This window comes from Macaca fascicularis, chromosome 6 (assembly GCF_037993035.2).
Source record: "Macaca fascicularis isolate 582-1 chromosome 6, T2T-MFA8v1.1".
Classification (NCBI taxonomy): Eukaryota; Metazoa; Chordata; class Mammalia; order Primates; family Cercopithecidae; genus Macaca; species Macaca fascicularis.
The window spans coordinates 132,197,474-132,217,630 of record NC_088380.1 but is presented as its reverse complement, the minus strand read 5'-3'; the positions used below and the strand labels follow the sequence as shown (position 1 = coordinate 132,217,630).

General features: G+C 39.8%; 1 long non-coding RNA gene across 2 annotated transcripts in view; it reads left to right on the top strand.

The window, feature by feature from the left end:
- The window catches only part of LOC123574031 (uncharacterized), a 208,637-nt gene that overhangs the window by 148,962 nt on the left and 39,518 nt on the right, over nucleotides 1-20,157 (top strand). Inside the window, exon 1 of one of the 2 annotated variants that reach the window (XR_001491371.4) lies at nucleotides 8,672-8,757. The exons of the other annotated variant lie outside the window; for it this stretch is intronic. This is a non-coding gene — a long non-coding RNA (uncharacterized lncRNA). Of the gene's footprint in view, nucleotides 1-8,671; nucleotides 8,758-20,157 lie in introns of those variants that run through there. 2 annotated transcript variants of the gene reach the window in all.

Here is a 20,157-nt window from a genome sequence, read left to right as displayed (position 1 = left end):
CTGGTTAAAGTGATTCTCCTGCCTCAGGCTCCTGAGTAGCTGGGATTACAGATGCCCGCCACCATACCCGGCTAATTTTTTATATTTTTAGTAGAGATGAGTTTTCACTATGTTGGCCAGGCTGGTCTTAAACTCCTGACCTCATGATTCGCCCGCCTCATCCTCCCAAAGTGCTGGGATTACAGGCGTGAGCCACCACACCTGGCCTCATCTTTTTTATTCTTGTAAAACAGCATCTAATAGATTTGGTGGGTTTGTCACTAGAGGCAATGTTCATACAGAAGGGCATGAAATACAATTCTAAATACCCTTAATATGTTTGTTTTTAAAATTCCTTCCTTTTTCTTTTAACAAATATCAATTTGGTACCTACATAGGGCCTGGAATTCTGAAAGGCACAGGAGGTATAACGGTGTCCATGATAGACCTGATCGCTTTCTTACTGTTTATAATCTGAGAGGTCTGAGTTAATTTTAGATGGGATCCTATGTTGTTAAATGAGATACTCTGTGTGATAGTTAATACTGAGTATCAACTTGATTGGATTGAAGGATACAAAATATTGGTCTTGGGTGTGTCTGTGAGGGTGTTGCCAAAAGAGATTAACATTTGAGTCAGTGGGCTCTGAAAGGCAGACCCACCCTTAATTGGGTGGGTACCAACTGATCAGCTGCCAGCGAATATAAAGCAGGAAGCAAAATGTGAAAAGGAGAGACAGGCCTAGTCTCCCATCCTACCCCTTTCTCCCGTACTGGATGCTTCCTGCCTTCGAATCTTGGGCCCCAAGTTCTTCCGTTTTGAGTCTCAGACTGACTCTTCTTGCTCCTCAGGCTTGCAGACAACCTATTGTGGGACCTTGTGATTGTTTCAGTTAGTACTTAATATACTCCATGTATATGTATATGTATATGTATATGTATATGTATATGTATATGTATATGTATATGTGTATGTGTATGTGTATGTGTATGTATATGTACATATATATATATTAGTTCTGTCGCTCTAGAGAACCCTAACTAATACACTTAATAAACTCTGTGAGCTCTCGAATAGAGCTGCTGGCTGAGGCACTGTGGGTTAGGAAGAAAAATCTATACCTGGAACACATATTGTTTCTTTGCCTCTTCCTGGTGGAGGGTGTTTGTTTGTGTCAAACAACTTGCCACTACGTGGCTAGTCGTTCTTCCTCAAGATCTACCCATAAGCAGGGCTCAGTGTTGGTCTCCACTGTAAATATGCAGGATATTCAGCAGTGGCAGCAGCTAGATCAGCATCAGTCAGAAGGCGCATGATTCTGGGCATGGGCATACCCCCTTCCCTGCCAAGGCTTCCTTATGCAAATACTGGAGTGACCAAAGTCAGAGGCTAGCTGGTATCTACTGGATGAGTCATCTGTAGTACAGAGCCTTCTTTTGGATCTCTGATGGGAATTGACATGACACACAAGTATCAACAAACTTAGCTCCCACTCTCATGGATCCTCCTGCTTGCTTCTTTCCCATAATCCTTGTCTAACTTTCAAATCTCATTCCTTGTAGGACCCTAACCGAGTCATTTGCCATTGCCTGTGAATCTGGATATATTTACCACAGACCATTTCCACTCTACACCAAGTTAATGAACAGGTATATTGCTCAAAGCTCTGTCTATTGTAAAGATTTCCCTTCCTCTTTCTTCAGGAACTGCTCTGGTTGTGTGGCAACTGTGCAGTTTCAGGCTGCATAAACAAATCTAGCTGATCAATGCATAAACCAGACCAATCCCTTATTAGGCCATAATATGAGTTGAGGCAGAGGTATTTATACAACAGGGGTAGATTTCATGGGGGTATGGGCTAACTGTTCATTTACCTTACCTGTACCCCTCTGGACCTGCCTGGTACCAATTTCCATCATATATGTTGGGCTGCTGTTATACCCACTCACCATCTTGGTTTGGTGTTTCTGACATTGATACTGTAGGGTAACAGAATATGCAACCCTAAAATATGCCACTTTGGCATAGGATTATTTTAAGTTAAAGACACTTAAAAAGCAGCAGATGAAAGAAGGGTAATCTGAGCTTCTTTTTGTCTTTCTGAAAGCAGAAAATAAACTCCCATGTGAAAGGTATTCTTCGTATACCAGAAGGAAGACATTCTTAAACTTATCTTTCTATACTTTCTCCTATCACAAACCCCTTTGTAATGTCATATGTTCACAATTTACTACACATTATCCAAACTAGTACATAAACTTTTAGCCCTAACTGCTTCTTAGTGTTGTTATTTTTCTTGTGAAGACTCCCATGCACATGTAAAATTTACTAAATAAAATTTGTATGATTTTCTCCTGTTAACCTGTCTTTTGACAGTAATTTACAGGGCCTTGGCTGAAAAATTTGAGATAAGTAGAGAAAAAAGATTTTTGCCTTCCCTAGAATGCCATGGCTGAGACCATACTCTCTACCAGGGCCAAGAAAACATGCTAGGAGCTGTTTGGGGATGGTCAAGATTTCTCTGTTTTGGGCAACATGGCATTGTTTTTGAACCCTAGGTATCTGCACTATGATTTTTTACATCAGGGTTCTCATATCAGGGCTTGTCAGGAACATCACACACTATCTTTATCTACCAGTTATCTCTAGCATTAGTGGATCTCCTAGGTTCTGTGCATCAAACAATAGGAACACATAGTACAGCCTGAACCTGCTGCTAATCCCTCCCTTGGTCTTGACCTCACTCAAAGTGGAAACCTTGAGTCACCTGATAAATGGATGTGAGTAGTAGCTTCAAGTATACATCCTAATTCTAAAAGCCAAAAAGCCTAACAAGGTCTATGCCTCTTACTTAGCATAGACTAGTAGGAGGTGCAAGTTGTAGTGACTTACCTTTACTCTAGAGGAGGTATCACAGCAGGCCTCACACTAACAGATTACTCAAAACTTCATGCGTAACAGGACTGTAAATTCTTGTAAGGCTTTTTTTCCTTCAATTTCTTCAGGGACTGTGTGTACTTGATACTTCCGATCATCAGATCTGGTTTCCATGATATTAAAATAGTGGGCCACCATAGTGTTTTGTGGAATGTCAAGATGTATCTAATAGCCCCCTCAAAATCTAGATATTCCCCTTTTACCAATGTACATTTGTTCTAGCAAATGCCCACAGTCCCTACTTAGAAGGATGGTGATACGGGCACTATACTTGCTTGCAATTGCATTCTAGGCTTCTTCCTTAAAAGTACCTGGTTTCCCATCCAATTGGTGGGTTCTGTGTTCAAGAGCTGGCTTAATGTAATTTTTTCATTATAGCCACTGTCATCCTTCTTCTCACCCTTTCTTGATATTTTCGGGGCACCAAAGTCAAGCCACACTCTTGTTGATGTTCATTTATCTCCACTCTAGAAACATGATGGTTCATTACCCACTGCTGTGGATCTCTTGCAGGTCAAAGCCTTCTAGTAGCCATTTTGGCCTTGTTGTCTATTATGATAATTGTGTACAACTTGCCTCTACTGATTAAATACCATTAGTTGGCCTCTGCCATTCCAGCATCCTTTCATATTGACATTAGGGAAGCTCCTTTCATAACAGCATCTCCTACTATCAACTAGCCAGTGACCACTGAGCTTCTCAATCAATCTGGTGCCTATTTACCAGTCAATTCTTTATCAATTTATGGAAAGTAGTGTTTTCTCAGCCGGGCAGTGGATTGCAGTCACCTGGCAAGTCACTGAACTTATGTAGTAAGCCCAATCTTATATGCCCAGCTGTCTCATCATTTTAGGCTCTTTCTTAATACTATGCCAAGAGGTTCTAGCAATTCTGCCCCATCTACTGTAGGCTATCATGATTTTAACCTTCAAAGAGTCCTCCAGCATTATATTAGGACTAACTCCAATAACATTTGTTATAGTTTTAGATCAAAATAATGTTGCTATATCAATAAGCTATCCCGTCCAGTCTTGTATTCCACCTTCCCTACCCCAGACCCCTCAAGATTCTCCTCAGGGGGGGCACTTTTGGCTGGTTCTGCCCTTACATATTATGCAGGTACTATAGCTCTCTCATGGTAAGTAATTGCTTTCATTGAGTATAAGTTGAGCATCCTTAATACAAAAATCCTAAATCCTAAATGCTTCAAAATCCAAAACTATTTGAGCACCTACATGATACTCAAAAGAAATGCTCAATTGAATATTTTGGATTTCAGATTTTCAGACTAAAAATGCTCAACCAGAGTTTATCTGCACGTATTCAAAAATCTGCAAAAAAACTGTAATACAAAACACTTCTGGTCCCAGGCATTTTGGATAAGGGATGTTCAATCTGTATTTGCGACATTGCTTGAACAATGTCAAGGCATGACTGTTCTTATTGCTCTAAAAGTAAAGATAAAAGATGGGGATAGATCTTAAGAAGGTGATCTTGATTTAGGTGAAAACTTTGCAAAATCTCTAGGCAATGAGCAACAGCTCTCTTTTATCAAGGGAAACAAGGACCACTTTTACCAGTACAGAGGGTTTGAGGAAACCTGGAGTTTCCATGTTCTGCACTTAGATGTCTCCAATTAGAGTCTTGGGGTCTCAATCTTTTCTTATCAGGGTCCTAACTTTACACAGATATTTTCCGGGCTGTGATATCAGCATGTTTTTAAATTTCGGAATTCTCAATCAAATCTGGTTCCTTTTTTTCAGCAGAACCTTCCCTCCAGCTATAGCGGATGAGGGCCTCTTTAAACACTGCCACAATGACTTTAAGTTTTTATACCGTTACCTGAGTTTTTAGTTGGCTGATCTGTGTCCGTTATCTTCTTCCATCAGTGATAACCAACTAACTCCATATTGCCAGGGATCAGAACCTAGAGCTACTGCATAAATCAGTGTACCCCCTTCCCCTTATAATAGATACCACACAGCCACAGGTGAGAATCTTAGAGCTTATGATGCTATAGAATGGCATGATGTCTCACAATACTATTTATTACTAGCAATGATTTGGTTTGCAATTAATCCAATTCCAGAAAGGCTACCTAGGGATGAATTTCCAACTCTCTTAGGTTGGGTTCCCCCAGAGACAGAACCTGAGCCAAGGAGCTGAGTGAAAGTAGTTTATCTGGGAACCCACCACTGGGGGAATAGAAAAGTGAGACAAGGAAGGAAAGAAAGCCAGTTAGAGTGTTATTAACCACTGATATGGTTAGGCTTTGTGTCTCCACCCAAATCTCATCTTGAGTTTTAATCCCCATAATCCCCACGTGTCAAGGGAGAGAGCAGGTGGAGGTAGTTGAATAATAGGAGTGGTTTTCCCCATGCTGTTCTTGATAGTGAGAGAGTACTCACGAGATGTGATGGTTTTATGAGGGGCTCTTCTCCACTTTGCTCAGCACTTCTCCTTCCTGCCACCTTGTTAAGAAGTTGTCTTGCTTCCCCTTCCCTTTCTGCCATGACTGTAAATTTCCTGAGGTCTTCCCAGTCATGCTGAACTGTGAATAAATTAAACCTCTTTACAAATTACCCAGTCTCAGGCAGTTCTTTATAGCAGTATGAAAATGGACTAATACAAGTGTGCTGTCACTGTGGGCAAGTGAGACTCAATTACACTGCAGTTTGTAGGGTCCAGTGTAGAACATGCCTCAAAGTTATCTTACCCTAAGGGTGAGAAGCATGGGGTATTTATGCACTAATTTATATAGTCATTGGATAAGGGCTGTTGTTGGGTTAAGAACAACTCCCCAGAATTGTCCATTGCCTACCTATTTCACAGGTAGGCTGAGTATATTTTTGCAACCAGACAAAGTAATTAGGCAGAGAATCCCAGGTGCTTGCAGTGAGATTTTACTGACTTATGTGGGAATAGTAATGGCAGTGGGATATGCATAGGATTCTGACAGTGTGTGCTCCACATGCAAGTATCAGTGAAGCAAGAATTCTGAGGAGTTAAGAGAGAAATGTCTTTCAAAACACAGATATGTGGATTTTCTTTGAATAATGAATGGGATATTCATTTATTTCATTGTTTACAAAAGTTGATAGGACAGTCCTGATGCAGAGGCAAATAAATTTATAGGTTTGATGTCAGGTTATCAGCTGATGTTTCCAATTTCTCTTTAAAATAGGTGTTCATGTAATATGCTCAGGACATGAGAAGTTAGAATGTCTAAAATTTTAGGAGATTGGACTATTTTCTATTTTTTAAAGTTGCTAAAAAGAAGATAAAGAGCTGCCAAAGTAATAGAAATAAAATGGAATTGCTGGGCAATTTTACAGGACAAATTGAGAGTAGTCACCACAGTTGTAGTTTTACTCTAGCAACATTAATGCATCAGGCTGGTATAGGCTTTGAAAACAGATATTCTGTGTTGGCTCTTTTATGGCTATGTGGATAAAAGGACAAAAACAAAGAGGTAGACAATATATAGAGAAGGGTTGAAGGAATAGATTATGTAATCTAAGGTAATCAAAAAGTGAAAATGAAAAGAAGACTGCATGAAGCTTGGCAGAAAGAAAATGAAAGGTTCCAGTGCAGCCATGGATCTAGTATATTGGGCACACTTAAGTAAGAGCGCCCCTACTGTGACACAGATGACAGATCAAAATTATATTCTCCCGATTCTCATGAAAGGAATACAGGCAGGAAAAAATATAAAAAGTTCAAAACCAGGAAACTTAAAACATACTCTTTAGGGAATGACTAAAAAGTACTTAAGGATTCTGGATAGCACAGGAGAAAATATAAATCAAAATGAATAGTAAATCTCACACACAATGTTTGCAAATGCTGACATTAAATTGCTTTTCTTTACATGTATATATCATATGTATTATAGATTGGGCCCATTCAAAACTCAGGTGTTGCCAATGAGATGGCATTGAAGAGGTTATTGGCCATGAGGGTTGCTCCCTTATTAGGAACATTAAGACCCTTGTAAAAGTGGCTTCACGCAACATTTGGCTAGCATGCTATCTTGCTGTTTTGCCATGTGAGGATCAATAAGATGGCCCTCAACTGACCAAATGCAGGTGCCTTGGTCTTGGACTTCCAGTTCCAGAACTGTGAGAAATAAATTTCTGTTCTTTATAAAGTACCCAGTCTCAGGTATTCTGCTATTGTACCGTAAAACAGACTAAGACTATGTATAGGTAAGTTTTTTAAACTTTTTAATCCATTAGTGATATGAGTGTGGATAGAATACAAAGGTGAGGTTTTTATTATGTACATGTTGTACATGAATTACTTAGGTAGTACTTGGGCTCAAAGAGCCTGAGGCGCAACTAGAAGGAATAAATAGAATCTGAGACAGTAGATACAGAAACAAAAGTATCCTGAAATTAGTAATTCAGCAAATCTTGAGATACAGCCAAAGACATTATCTTAAACAAATTACCATATAGTATCTGAGTGTTATGTTGGAGACACAGTCGAGAATCAGAGGATTCTCTGAAACAGTGAAATTTAAGGCAAGGCCAGCATGCAGGCTGTAGGAGGGTGCTGAGAGGAGAACATCAAAAAAAACTTGGACAAAGGCCAGTAAATAAGTGGAACATACCCAGGAAGTGAAAGCAGTGAAGTTGTATTACTGGGTAGACATATGTCAAGGACCCAGTCAAGGTGTTCCCAGAGACCTTGATAGTGAAACCAAGATCTGCTTCAGCTTGGAGACTTCATATACAGTTCTTGCTGGAGTAGGCGTTTGTCAAGGCATAGGAGACTCATTTCATACTGGTGAGAGCAGTGGATTGAGTTTACATGAAAGGATGTGGGAATGGGAAGAACTGAGAAAAGAACAGATTTTTACAAGTGGGATGTAATGAGTGAACATGAATATTTCTAAGCCTAACATGTACCAGTAATAACTGAACTTCAAGCATTCCAGCATTTATGACAGTTTCCAGGTGAGAAGGGGAGATTTGGAAACAAAGAGGAGAAGCAGAAGCTTAGTTTGGCAAATTTCAGTGGGAAGCTCTAAATCCACAACAAAGGAAATATTAAATTCTAGGAATCTCCAAAACTAATTTCCAGGTCAATGTCAGGCCCAGGAAAATAACCTCTTGGTGGTGTTGAGGAATAAGTTAGAAATCAAAGAGAAAATAATCTTACCACTAAAATATACTGAAAGATACAGTCTGGGACTGGAGACCAAGTTATAAATGAGTATGTATGAATAAACAAAGTGATCAGAGGTTTTAATAGGGAAAATTCTGTGAACTGAAGACTTGAAAGCTGAGTTTCTTAGCCTAGACTCTATAGACCCCCAAGATGCCTGTGAAGGGAACTTAGGTTGTCAATGAATTTGCATGAGAAATAAGTTACACCCTAATTTCCACTAATCTCTAACTGGAACTTAGAATTTTCTTCAATTATGAGGATTGGCAACAGCAATAGTAATAATAGCAGTACCCATGATAAATAGAAGTCATGGGTGTTTCCATATGACACTGAAGTTGCTGCAGATCTCAAAATGTCCTTTATACTCATCCATATTTTGAAATTAAAGTACTTATTTTATATCGTTTGGCTATGTCCCCACCCATCTCACCTTGAATTGTAATAATCCCCACATGTCAAGTGCAGGGCCAGGTGGAGATGCTTGAATCAAGAGGTGGTTTCCCCCACACTATTCTTGCGGTAGTGAATAAGTTTCACGAGATCTGATGGTTTTATAAAGGAGAGTTCCCCTGAACGAGCTCTCTTGCTTCCCACCGTGTAAGAAGTCCCTTTGCTCTTCCTTCATCTTCTGCCGTGATTGTGAGGCCTCCCCAGCCATGTGGAACTGTGAGTCCATGAAACCTCTTTTCTTTATAAATTACCCAGTCTCAAGTATGTCTTTATTAGCAGAATGAGAACAGACTAATACATTCTTCGACCCACCACTAGACCTTGTTATTTAATATACTAATATAGGAGTACATATATGACTGAATCAAAACATTGTTTTTGAAAAAAATGATAATAGTTTAATATATTTGACTTCCCTTGTTATCTTATGCATGTTATTTCATGCATTTAAAAATAATTGTTTTGAGAAGGGATTCAGAGGCTTCACACATTTCCTGTATTAGTTATCCAGGGCTGTCATAACCAAGTATTATAAACTGCATGGCTTAAGGAAGGGAAATTCATTGTCCCACACTTCTGGACACTAGATGTGTGAGATTAAGTTGTTGACAGGGTTGGTTTCTTCTGAAGGCTTTTAGGGAGAATCTGTTGCAAGCCTCTTTCCCCATTTACAATGTTCTGCTGGCAATCTTTAGCATTCCTTGGCTTGCACGTACTCAGATATCTGCCTTTATGTTCATTTGACATTCAAATTTCCTCCTTTTAAATAAGAATGCTAGTTACATTGGATTAGGGCACACCGTAATGACCTTGTCTTAACTTGCTTACCTCTGTGAAGAGTTTATAAGATCACATTCTAATGTAAGGGGGTGGTGGTGTTAGGACTTCAATCTATCTTTTATTGGAAACACAATTCGGCCCGTAACACTTCCAAATGGGTCCACGCACATGAAAAGGTTAAGAACCTTGCTTTAAGGCCACATGGACACAAAGGAACCTGATAATACTTCAGGTTTAGCTGGGTTGGCTAACCCATGAGAGACTATGCCCTGAAGCCTTCCTAGCCTGCCTAGGATTTGTTCCCTGATATTTCCTCAAGCAGGCAAATGACTTGTGTACTTTAAAATGGCTGACTCCCTAGTGAACCCTGAGGGAGAGGAGTGACACCACCACAGAAGACAAAGGGAAAAGACTAAATTCCAGGGGCCCAATGTCAGGAGGGGAAATCTCTGCTAATCTCCCCAGGTGGTGGCAGCTGAGTAAATTACCTAGCAAGCAGCTGTAAAGCATTACGTTGCAATTATCCCCCAAGAGTTCTGAGGACTTAAAGATAAAAGGCAGTACTGCTTCAGGACGTGAGCACTGTGAGAGGAAGAGCTGCTTCCTTTGCAGTTTTACAGTGTTTGAGGAAATGAACCTCATGGGACAGATTCTTTCAGAAAGCCTTAAAGTGCAAATAACCCCGTTGTTATGCAAGGGTCTTGTGTCTGAATATACTGCCTACATGCATAAGACATGCAAAGGAATTACACAGGGAAAACTAATATAATGAATCTTATGGAATAAATATGGCATGCACTTCTGAAACGAAATCTGCCAAGAGTTCCCACAGTAAATATTATGATTACCTATTTATATTCTGACAGCAAAATGTATAAACTGCAAACATTTATTAAGTGCCAGGCACTATGTAGTACTTTTTATCAGTCATTTCATTTAATCCCTACAACAATCAAAAAAGAGAGGTACCATAATTAACCCCATTTTACAAATGCAGAAAATGAGGATTAGAAAATATAAATAGGTAGGCTACTTTTATCATTGTTAGTAACTGATGGAGTGACATATTTAATACCCATTTTTAAAATTTTGATTCCTTTCCAATGTACACAAATAGATCTTGTGATTATTAAAATCTTTTTCAATAATATAATTAGTGTACTTTTTAAAATTTCTGCAGACCCAGATACTCAAAAACTTTTAAAAAGTGTTGCTATTTATATTAAAGCCTCAAAATTAACAAAGAGTCATTTATCTCAGGCAATAAGATGAGAAAGAAAAAATATAACTGGATCTAATTATTGCATGTGCTTGCTACAGATCAAGATGTATTTATATAAGTAAAATATCTGTAGTTATATAATTAAAATATCTGTAATGTCATATGCCTCCCATTTGTTGATGTAAAATCAATTAAGAGATTGTATAAATGAAGCATGCACTATGTAATCTAGCAACAATATATACTTGGACGACAGCTTTCAGTTCAAAACAAATTTTCCCATCTTATATGTACAAACCAAGTGTTTACTAAGCATCCTCCCTTTCTTTGCAGGGGGTCATTCTGTAATCACCAGGGTAAAATACAAAGTTACTGTCCCATTCATTTTCCTTCCACAATTTTCACCTCTCCTGACCATCTTCTCTAGGTGTCACTGGAGGAAGGCTATGTGCTTGTTAAGAATTAAAACCAGCTCTTTGAGAGGAAAATAAGCTCTGATTTGTAACATTTGCTCATTTTTGTAGTGTCAATACTCTCACAATGGCTAATTTCAAGCTTTTGACATTGACAGAGCAGGAGCATCACCATCTTGAACAAACACCCTCATTTTAAGTTCCCTTTCATTAAAAACTGCCTAAATGCAATCCAAAGAAACATCAGCCTAATGGCTAATGTCAGCATGACCATAAACCACAAATAACACCTCCAACCAGAAACATTCCAACCCTGAGATAAACTCCCCTCTGACCAAAGTCATGCCAGCCCCAAGATAACCTCCCCTCCAACCAGAGACCCCACAATAAAACGCTCCTCCACACAGAAACATCCTGAGCCTACAATAAGCTCTTCTTCCCTAAACCTTTAAATACCCTTAGTCTGTAAAAGAGAATGCTCCTAATCAAAATTGGCCACAAGCTGCTCTCAGGTTTATTCTCCAGAGTAAGCCTGTCTTTGACTGTTGAGCTGTTTTTTGTGTTTCTTTCTTCTTTATTCAACTCTTGCATTTGGTGCCAAAACCCAGGACAGGTGTGGAAGGTAAAGGATCTCTTGCAACCCAGGAAGTGGTGGGCAGTGGCAGCTCATCCTGGGTTAACTCCTGGGTCCTGAGTCTCTGGCCACCTGCCCCATCTTTTCTCTCATTTCACTTTTTGAGTGATTTGCATGAGGAGGACAATTAATCTGAAGTGAACTGTGAGACTTGGGCTGGGGCTGCTCTTCAGTGGGCTCTCAAAACCCTCAGGTCTCAGGAATCCACCACCGACCACCCACAACGGGCATTTCACTCTATCTCTTGTCCCCTCTTCTTCCCTCCTCTCTTCCTTTCTCTCTCTCCCTTGCATGGCTCCAGTTCGGGAGGCCCTTTGCTGATTCCAACAAGAAAATCCAACACTGGACCCTAATCCAACATGTTGGTAAGATTTGCCTTCCCCTGGCTTTCCAGCAGTACTCGGGAAAGTTGGATCAGCTGTATTGGTCCTCGGAGGACCAATGGGGCTAAGCTAGTAGAAATCCTGGGGATACCCAGTTTCTTCTCAGCTTAACCATCCTCTTCAGAAAGAGGATTCTGGGTCTTTTATTCTGGGGATGCCTAGAAAGAACAAAACCAGATACCCTTGGTCTCCTCTTACCAGTCCACGTGAGTGCCAAACAATCCCACATTCCTACATATTCCCCACTGGGCTGTCTTCTTCACAACCTCACCAAACTTGGCTTATGGGGGAGCCTGAAGTCAAAGCATTTCGTTTTTTATTGCAACACAGCCTGGCCCTAATACAAATTAGATAATGACAGCTGATGGCTCAAAACTGGCACCTTTGACTTTCAAATTCTCAGGGACCTTGCCAACTTTATAACCAGCAATGGCAAATGGCAAAAGGTTCCCTATATTCAGGCTTTCTTCTACCTTAAATCCCAACCCTCCCTATGTCAAGTTTGCACCCTTCATGAAATCCTTCTTAATGAAAACCCTCCCTGGGTTTCTCCTTCCTCTGAAACCCCTTTTGACCCTCAAGGTGAACCCCCTCCATATTTTCAAACCCCTGCATCTGCTCCTCACCCGTCCAAACCCTCTGTTCCGTTGGCCCCTCCTGCCCTCAAGCTTTTAACCCTAAACCCCACCCCTCTTCCTTCTCCACCCATTACCCATTTAAAAACTCCTCCAGCCAGTCAGACCACCTCTGCCATTCTCCCTCTCTGGGAAGTAACTGGGGTTGAAGGCATTGCTCACGTTCATGTCTCTTCCTCCATGTGTGATTTGTCACAGATCAAACAGCATCTGGGAGAATCACTCTCATTATCACAGGGAATTCCTCCACATAACCCAATCCATTAATTTAACTTGGCATGACATTTATATAATTCTAACCTCCACCCTCACTCCTGATGAAAAAGAACACATCTGGGGTTCAGCAGAAACACAGGCAGATGAACTCCACAATCAAGCCCCTATACAAAATTCAGTGGCCAATGATGCAGTCCCTCATAGAGACCCAGATTAGACTTACCAACAGGGAGACAGTAGCATCAGGTGAAGAGACCACATGATTACCTGTCTCCCTGTGGGCATGGACAAAAATGCCCATAAGGCAGTTAATTATGAAAAACTTAAGAGAAATTACAAAAGAGCCCCAGGAAAATCCTGCCCTTTTCTTATCATGCCTCACTGAAGCTATGCTAAAATATGCCAATTTGGACCCAGAATCTAGAGAAGGTCAAACTTTTCTTCGCCTCTAATTTCTCAATCTGTCTCAGACATCCAGAAAAAAATATGAAAATTAGAGGAGGGTCTCCAGACGTCTTGGCAGGACCTCCTAAATGTAGCATTCTGTGTCTTTAACAACAAAGATGAACAAAAAATTCAAAAAAACAAATATCTCCATTTAAAATACCAGATGTTTGCCTCTGCTGTCCAAAAGTCAGTTACACAGAAGCCTCTCAGTAACCCAAAAGGAAACTCCTCTACCTCTCCAGGAGTCTGTTTCCAATGTGGCAACCCTGGACACTGGGCAAAGACTTGTCTTAACCCCTCAGCCCCCATCAAACCATGCCCAACTTGTGGTCTTTGGGGATACTGGAAAATAGACTGCCCCCAATGAGGACACCTTCCCTGTTAGGATGTTGCTCATAATGAAGGCCCCTGACCATCACAGGAGGAAATCTCTTCACTGCTGGCACTGACAATGGAAGACTGAGGATGGCTGGGATCCTTTGCCCCCATATCTAGTGATGGAACCCAGGGTAATTGGGACAGTATCCAGTAAGATTATTTCTTTTCTTTTGGATACTGGGGAGAGCCTATAGGTATTAACTGAATATCAAGTCCCATTAGAACATTCATCTGTTTCTGTTGTTAGCATGAAGGGCATACAAGAAACCCCATATTTATTGTTATGTTGAGAACAGAGCCCCTCCTCAGACACTCCACATCAAATAGGCTTAAATTCCAAATTCCTCAGCCATACAAATCCCATAGTATGGAACACTGACTCCCCCATAATAGCTACCCACTATTCAGATTCAAATTTCACTGAAGGATCCTATGTACTATATGGTGGTCCCATGATTTCCCCTCAACTCTAATAAATTACGGAGACTCAAGCTCATCTCCCAACTTCCAGCTGCCAATATTTTAATCCCCACCCATTCTCCCCACAATACTCCTATTCTCCCGATTAAAAAATCAGATGACTCCTATAGACTGGTTCAGAATTTGCAACAAATCAACTCTGCTATGGTTCCTGTTTATTTGTCCTGTTGTCCGAAACCCCTACATCGAAACCCCTGCAACCTTCTATCGTGAATTCTTTCCAACACTAGCTGTTTCTTGGTATTAGACCTCAAAGGTGCCCTTTTTACTATCTCTCTACATCCCTCCTCTCAAAACATTTTGGGTTCACTTGCCACAACCCTGGCACAACAACTCACCTGGACTGTCCTCCCCCAGGGGTTCAGAGACAGCCCTCAATATTTTGTTCATTAACTTCGGTTGGACTTTTTCCATCTACCTCTACAACCTAGCATTTTGCTTCAATATGTGGATGACTGACTTCTTTTCAGCCCCACTCTAAAACATTGTATTTAACATACCACCAGGCTTTTAAAATTTTTCACTGAATAAGAGTGCCAGTTATCAAAAAAAGACCAATTAACCTCTCCAAAAGCTTTATGCCTAGAATTAATCATAACTCCAAATACTCAAGAAATTCCACCTGCATAAAATCAAGGCATTCAACAAATCCCATTTCCTAAAACAAAAAGGGACTTACTTTCCTTAGATTAGTGGGATATTTCTGATTATGGATAGCAAATTTTTCCATTTTCAGTAAACTCCTTTATAAACACACAAAGGGAAATATTGACCAACCACTCACTCCTACCCCAGATGTTTATCGTGCTTTCTCTCACCTAAAACATGCTTTATTACAGGCCCCCACTGTAGGCCTTCCAAACCTCCTAAGATCTTTTTATGTATATTTACACAATTCTCATAGTCAAGCCCTTGGGCTACTAACCTAACCCATGGGAGATTCCCTCCAACCAGTGGCATATTTTTCAAAATAACTAGATCCCATTTACAAAACTTGGACCCTTTGCTTCAAAAATTTTGGCCACAACCTCTCTAATTATTCCTGAGGCACAAAAACTCACATTCTATAAACCCCTTCAGGTATTTTCTTCTCACAGTCTACAAGATATGCTCAGGCCGGGCGCGGTGGCTCAAGCCTGTAATCCCAGCACTTTGGGAGGCCGAGACGGGTGGATCACGAGGTCAGGAGATCGAGACCATCCTGACTAACACGGTGAAACCCCGTCTCTACTAAAAATACAAAAAACTAACCGGGCGAGGTGGCGGGCGCCTGTAGTCCCAGCTACTCGGGAGACTGAGGCAGGAGAATGGCGTAAACCTGGGAGGCGGAGCTTGCAGTGAGCTGAGATCCGGCCACTGTACTCCAACCTGGGTGGCAGAGCGAGACTCCGTCTCAAAAAAAAAAAAAAAAAAAAAAAAAAAAAATATGCTCAGCCATAAGGCACTTACCTCCATCTCCTCCTCTTGTATGCAAGCCCTACATTCAACTCTCCTTCAACACTCTCTCTCTCTTAGTAGATACTCCTCTCACAGTACCATCACTCTTTTACCTTCAACACCAGTTTTGAACCCCAACCAACACTGATGCTGATCTCATTGAAAGTTCTCTCACCATGTTTCACCACCTTCCACTCACATTAAATGGAGCCCCAGATTGGTTTATAGATGGCAGTGCATCAAAAAAATCCCTCCTTTCCAAGCAGGATATGCCATCATTGAGGGATATCATGATGATACCCACTCTTTCCCACCTAGAAGAGTTGTAGAGGCTGCTCCCTTGCCTCGCCTTTGGGCACATCCTCCCAACAAGCAGAATTAGTTGTTACAAACAAAAACAAATTGCTGGGCAATTTTACAGGACATATTGAGAGTAGTCACCACAGTTGTAGTTTTATTCTAGCAGCATTAATGCATCAGCCTAGTATAGGCTTTGAAAACCGATATTCTGTGTTGGCTCTGTTATGGGTGTGTGGATAAAAGGACACAAGCAAAGATGTAGACAATATATAGAGAAGGGTTGAAGGAATAGGTTATGTAACCTAAGGTAATCAGAAAATGAAAGGTAATTTTACACAGAATTTGAAAAAACTATTCTAAATTCACATGGAATAAAAGAAGCCCAAATAGTCAAAACAATCCTAAGCAAAAAGAACAAAACTGGAGGCATCATATTACCTGACTTCAAACAATGCTTTAAGACTACAGTAACCAAATGGCATGGTAATGGTACAAACACAGGCATATAGACCAATGGAAGAGAAGAGAGAACCCAGAAATAAAGCTGCACACCTATAATCATCTGATCTTTGACAAAGCTGACAAAAGCAATAGGCAAAGAACTCCTTATTCAATAAATGGTGCTGGGATAGCTGGCTAGCCATATGCAGAAAATTGAAACTGGACCCCTTCTTTATACTGTATACAAAAATCAACTCAAGATGGATTAAAGACTTAGTTGTAAAACCTATAACTATAAAACCTTTGAAAGATAACCCAGGGAATGCCATTCTAGACATAGGACCTGACATAGATTTCATGACAAAGATACCAAAAGCATCTGCAATAAAAACAAAAATTAACAAAGAGGACCGCATTAAACTAAAGAGCTTCTGCACAGCAAAAGACACCAGCAACAGAGTAAACAGACAATCTACTGAATGGGAGAAAATATTTGCAAACTATGCATCCAACAAAGGTTTAATGTCCAGAATCTATAAGGAACTTAAATCAACAAGCAAAAAACAACTTCATTAAAATCTGGGCAAGGGACATGAACAAACATACTCCTCAAAAGAACACATACAAATAACCAATGAACATTTGAAAAAATATTCAGCATCACTAATAATCAGAGAAAGGCAAATAAAAACCCCAATGAGATACACTGTCACACCTCACACCAGTCAGAATAGCTATTATTAAAAATTCAAAAAATAACAGATGTTTGCAAGGCTACAGAGAAAAAGGAATCCTAATACACTGTTGGTGAGGATGTAAATTACTTCCACCACTGTGGAAAGCAGTTTGGAGATTTCTCAAATAACTTAAAACTACCATTCAACCTAACAATCCCATTATTGGGTTTATTCCCAAAGGAAAAAAAAAAAATTATTCTACCGAAAAGACAAATGCACTTGTATGTTTCTTGCAACACTATTCACAAAAGCAAAGACATGGAATCAACCTGGGTGCCCATCAATGGTGGATTGGATAAAGTTCTGGTGTATATACCCCGTGGAATACTATGCAGCCATAAAAAAATCTCATCCTTTGCAGTAACATGGATTCAACTGGAGGCCTTAATCCTAAGCAAATTAATGCAGGAACGGGAAAACAAATACCACATGATCTCCTTTACAAGTGGGAGCTAAACTTTGAGTGTACGTAGACGTAAAGATGCAAACAATAGACAGTGCAGACTATGAGAACAGGGAGGGAGAAAGAGGGGAATGGGTTGAAAAACCACCTATTGGGTACTATGCTGACTACCTGTGTAATGGGATCATAGCTCAAACCTCAGCATTATGCAATATACCCATGTAACATACTCACACATGAGCCCCCTGAATCTAAAATAGAAATTATTAAAAAATTCAAAAACAAAAATAATGAAGTTTTCATTTTAATTTAGTTCAAAATACTTTCAAATTTTCTTTTTGATTTCTTGTATATAAGATGGCTTATTTACTGAAGTGTAGGCATACTAGATCAAATTAAAATAGGCTTTATAGAACAGGAGAATATAAAGGATCCAAGAGTTAGAAATACATGTAGACCTCACAGGAACTGATAAATCATAGGGAAAAGAGAGGACAACTGTTTTCTCTAGCTCTCCCTATGGTCTCATATTCACTTATTCCTATTTCTCTCTATTACTGCTTTCTATGCTTTTTCCCCTGTAGATGGGTCTCTTCTGCTCATAGTCTTCATGGTCACCACAAAATAGTGCCCTCAATCCTTGGTCTTCAGGATCTTTTACCTCAGCTTTATACATTTAATTAGCTCAGTATTTCATGGAGAGGAATTTGTTTGGCCCAACTTAGGCCAGGTGTCTACTTGATACTACGGTGGCCAAGATGGTAGAAGAATCATTGGTACAGATATAGACACCCAACCACACGAACAAGGAAAGGGGAGCACATAGACCTGTTCTTTGAACAGCATGTATCATAGTCAAGCATTTAGGGCAACAAGCACTAGGGGCAGAGTAAACAAGGAGAAAAGAAAGAAACAAGAGCCCAGGTAAGTTTTCTGTGGGGTTCTGACTTTAAACTGACACCACTAGGCCCACTATAGTCTTAGGACTGTTAAAGCTTCTTTGGCATGACTAAGTCCATGATAACATCATCTCCTGTTTTCTGATTGCTCTTGAATACCATGAGGAGATCAAATTCGTGTTAAGAAGACAGATCCTATGGATATCCCAAGTAAAGACAAATCTCATTTTTGAAGGAATTCTCTGCTCCTGAGAGCTTCTCCCAGAACTAGCTTCACTCTAAAGTCTGGTTCTGCAAGCCCAGGAAATCACCAGTTGCAATTTTAGCATAGTAAAGTCAATGGTAAATTTGCTTGACTAGGGCTTTTAGCCTCCAGCCTCCTAAAGGGAGCATGAAGGCACAAACCTGAAATATTTAAGGAATGTCGACAGAATATTTCCTCTGACTGCACATAGACTTTCCTCAGGAAATATGTCCATCCTTCCTTCCCCATTGAACCAGGAAACATATCTATTATAAATATATTTTCTTTTTGTTACATTCGATGAATTTCTCATACTTTCAAAACCTTCTATTTTAATCATGAAAATAAAGTTCTGTAAGTCACAAGACCCACTGGGTCCGGGAAATAATTGTGCTTTAATCAAGGCAGATTATTCACAATTGGGGATTATACTTCAAGCAGGGTTCTGGATCCTAAACGTAAATTCTATTTTTAAAAGTAGGAAATTTTCGCTTAAAAGTTGTTAAATCTAAGTAAATGTGTTTATACTGATGACCTGCTGCTCCTCAGGAAAACACAGTGTGTGCTTACAATTACTGCCTCTTTGTGATCCCTCTTTTCAGTTGCTTGTTCTCTAACAAAGTCTTACAAAAAGGTGATGGTGACTATCTGTGCTTTGCAATTCAAGCTGTTTTCTGAATAGACAATTTCCCTAGAACTGCTCCCCCTCTTTCTTCATGACTTCTTGACCCGACATTCATTAAAGCTGAGGTCCTGGCTCAAGTCAAGGGAAGATTTTAGTTATTATCCTTGGCAAAGGAACTCTCCACTGTGGCTTTGGTTTGAACTTCAGCTCTTCAGAGTACAGGGGTCACATGTGAATTTGTTATGCTCTCTGGCAAATGTTTCAGAATAAATGAATCTGATGAAATTCTCATGAAGTATTTGATTTTTAGTGTTTCTCTAATATACAATAAATTGTAATTTATGAGGCGAAATTGAAGAAAATTCTGGAGGAAGTTGTGTATAAGATTAGGGGGATTATTAAATCAACTTTATTGTGTTTTCAAAAGTTAAAAATGGTTTACAGCTAGAATAAATTGCTTGAGAGTGCTATCAACTCATAAATTTTAATAATTTTATAAACATTCTGCAGTTAAGTTGGGCCCATGGCCAAATCCCAGGGCTGGTTTTGTGTCATGTAAAGTAGTGTGTGTTTTAGTTTACCTGACTGATAAAGGAATGAGCTGTTCCTCATGCACGACACGTAGTGACTGGTCATTAATTTTAATGAACTACAACTGAGAACTCAAATTTGAAGTCAGAAGGTACATTTGGCATCTCTGCCCCTCCCCCATCTGTTGCCTAGTCATTGCTACTATATAGTATCTTCAAAGAAATAAGCTAATTTCATTTCCTTTAGCCTTTTCACCTTGAAAACCAGTTATAGAAGTAATCACTTATCTCCCATTGGGGAGCTGTTAATAGGATTGTTAAAATATTTTTTTTTAAGTAACAAGCTTAAAATACTCATAATAATTTGCATATAGAGAGTTCCCAATATACATTGGCTAAGATAGATTTATAT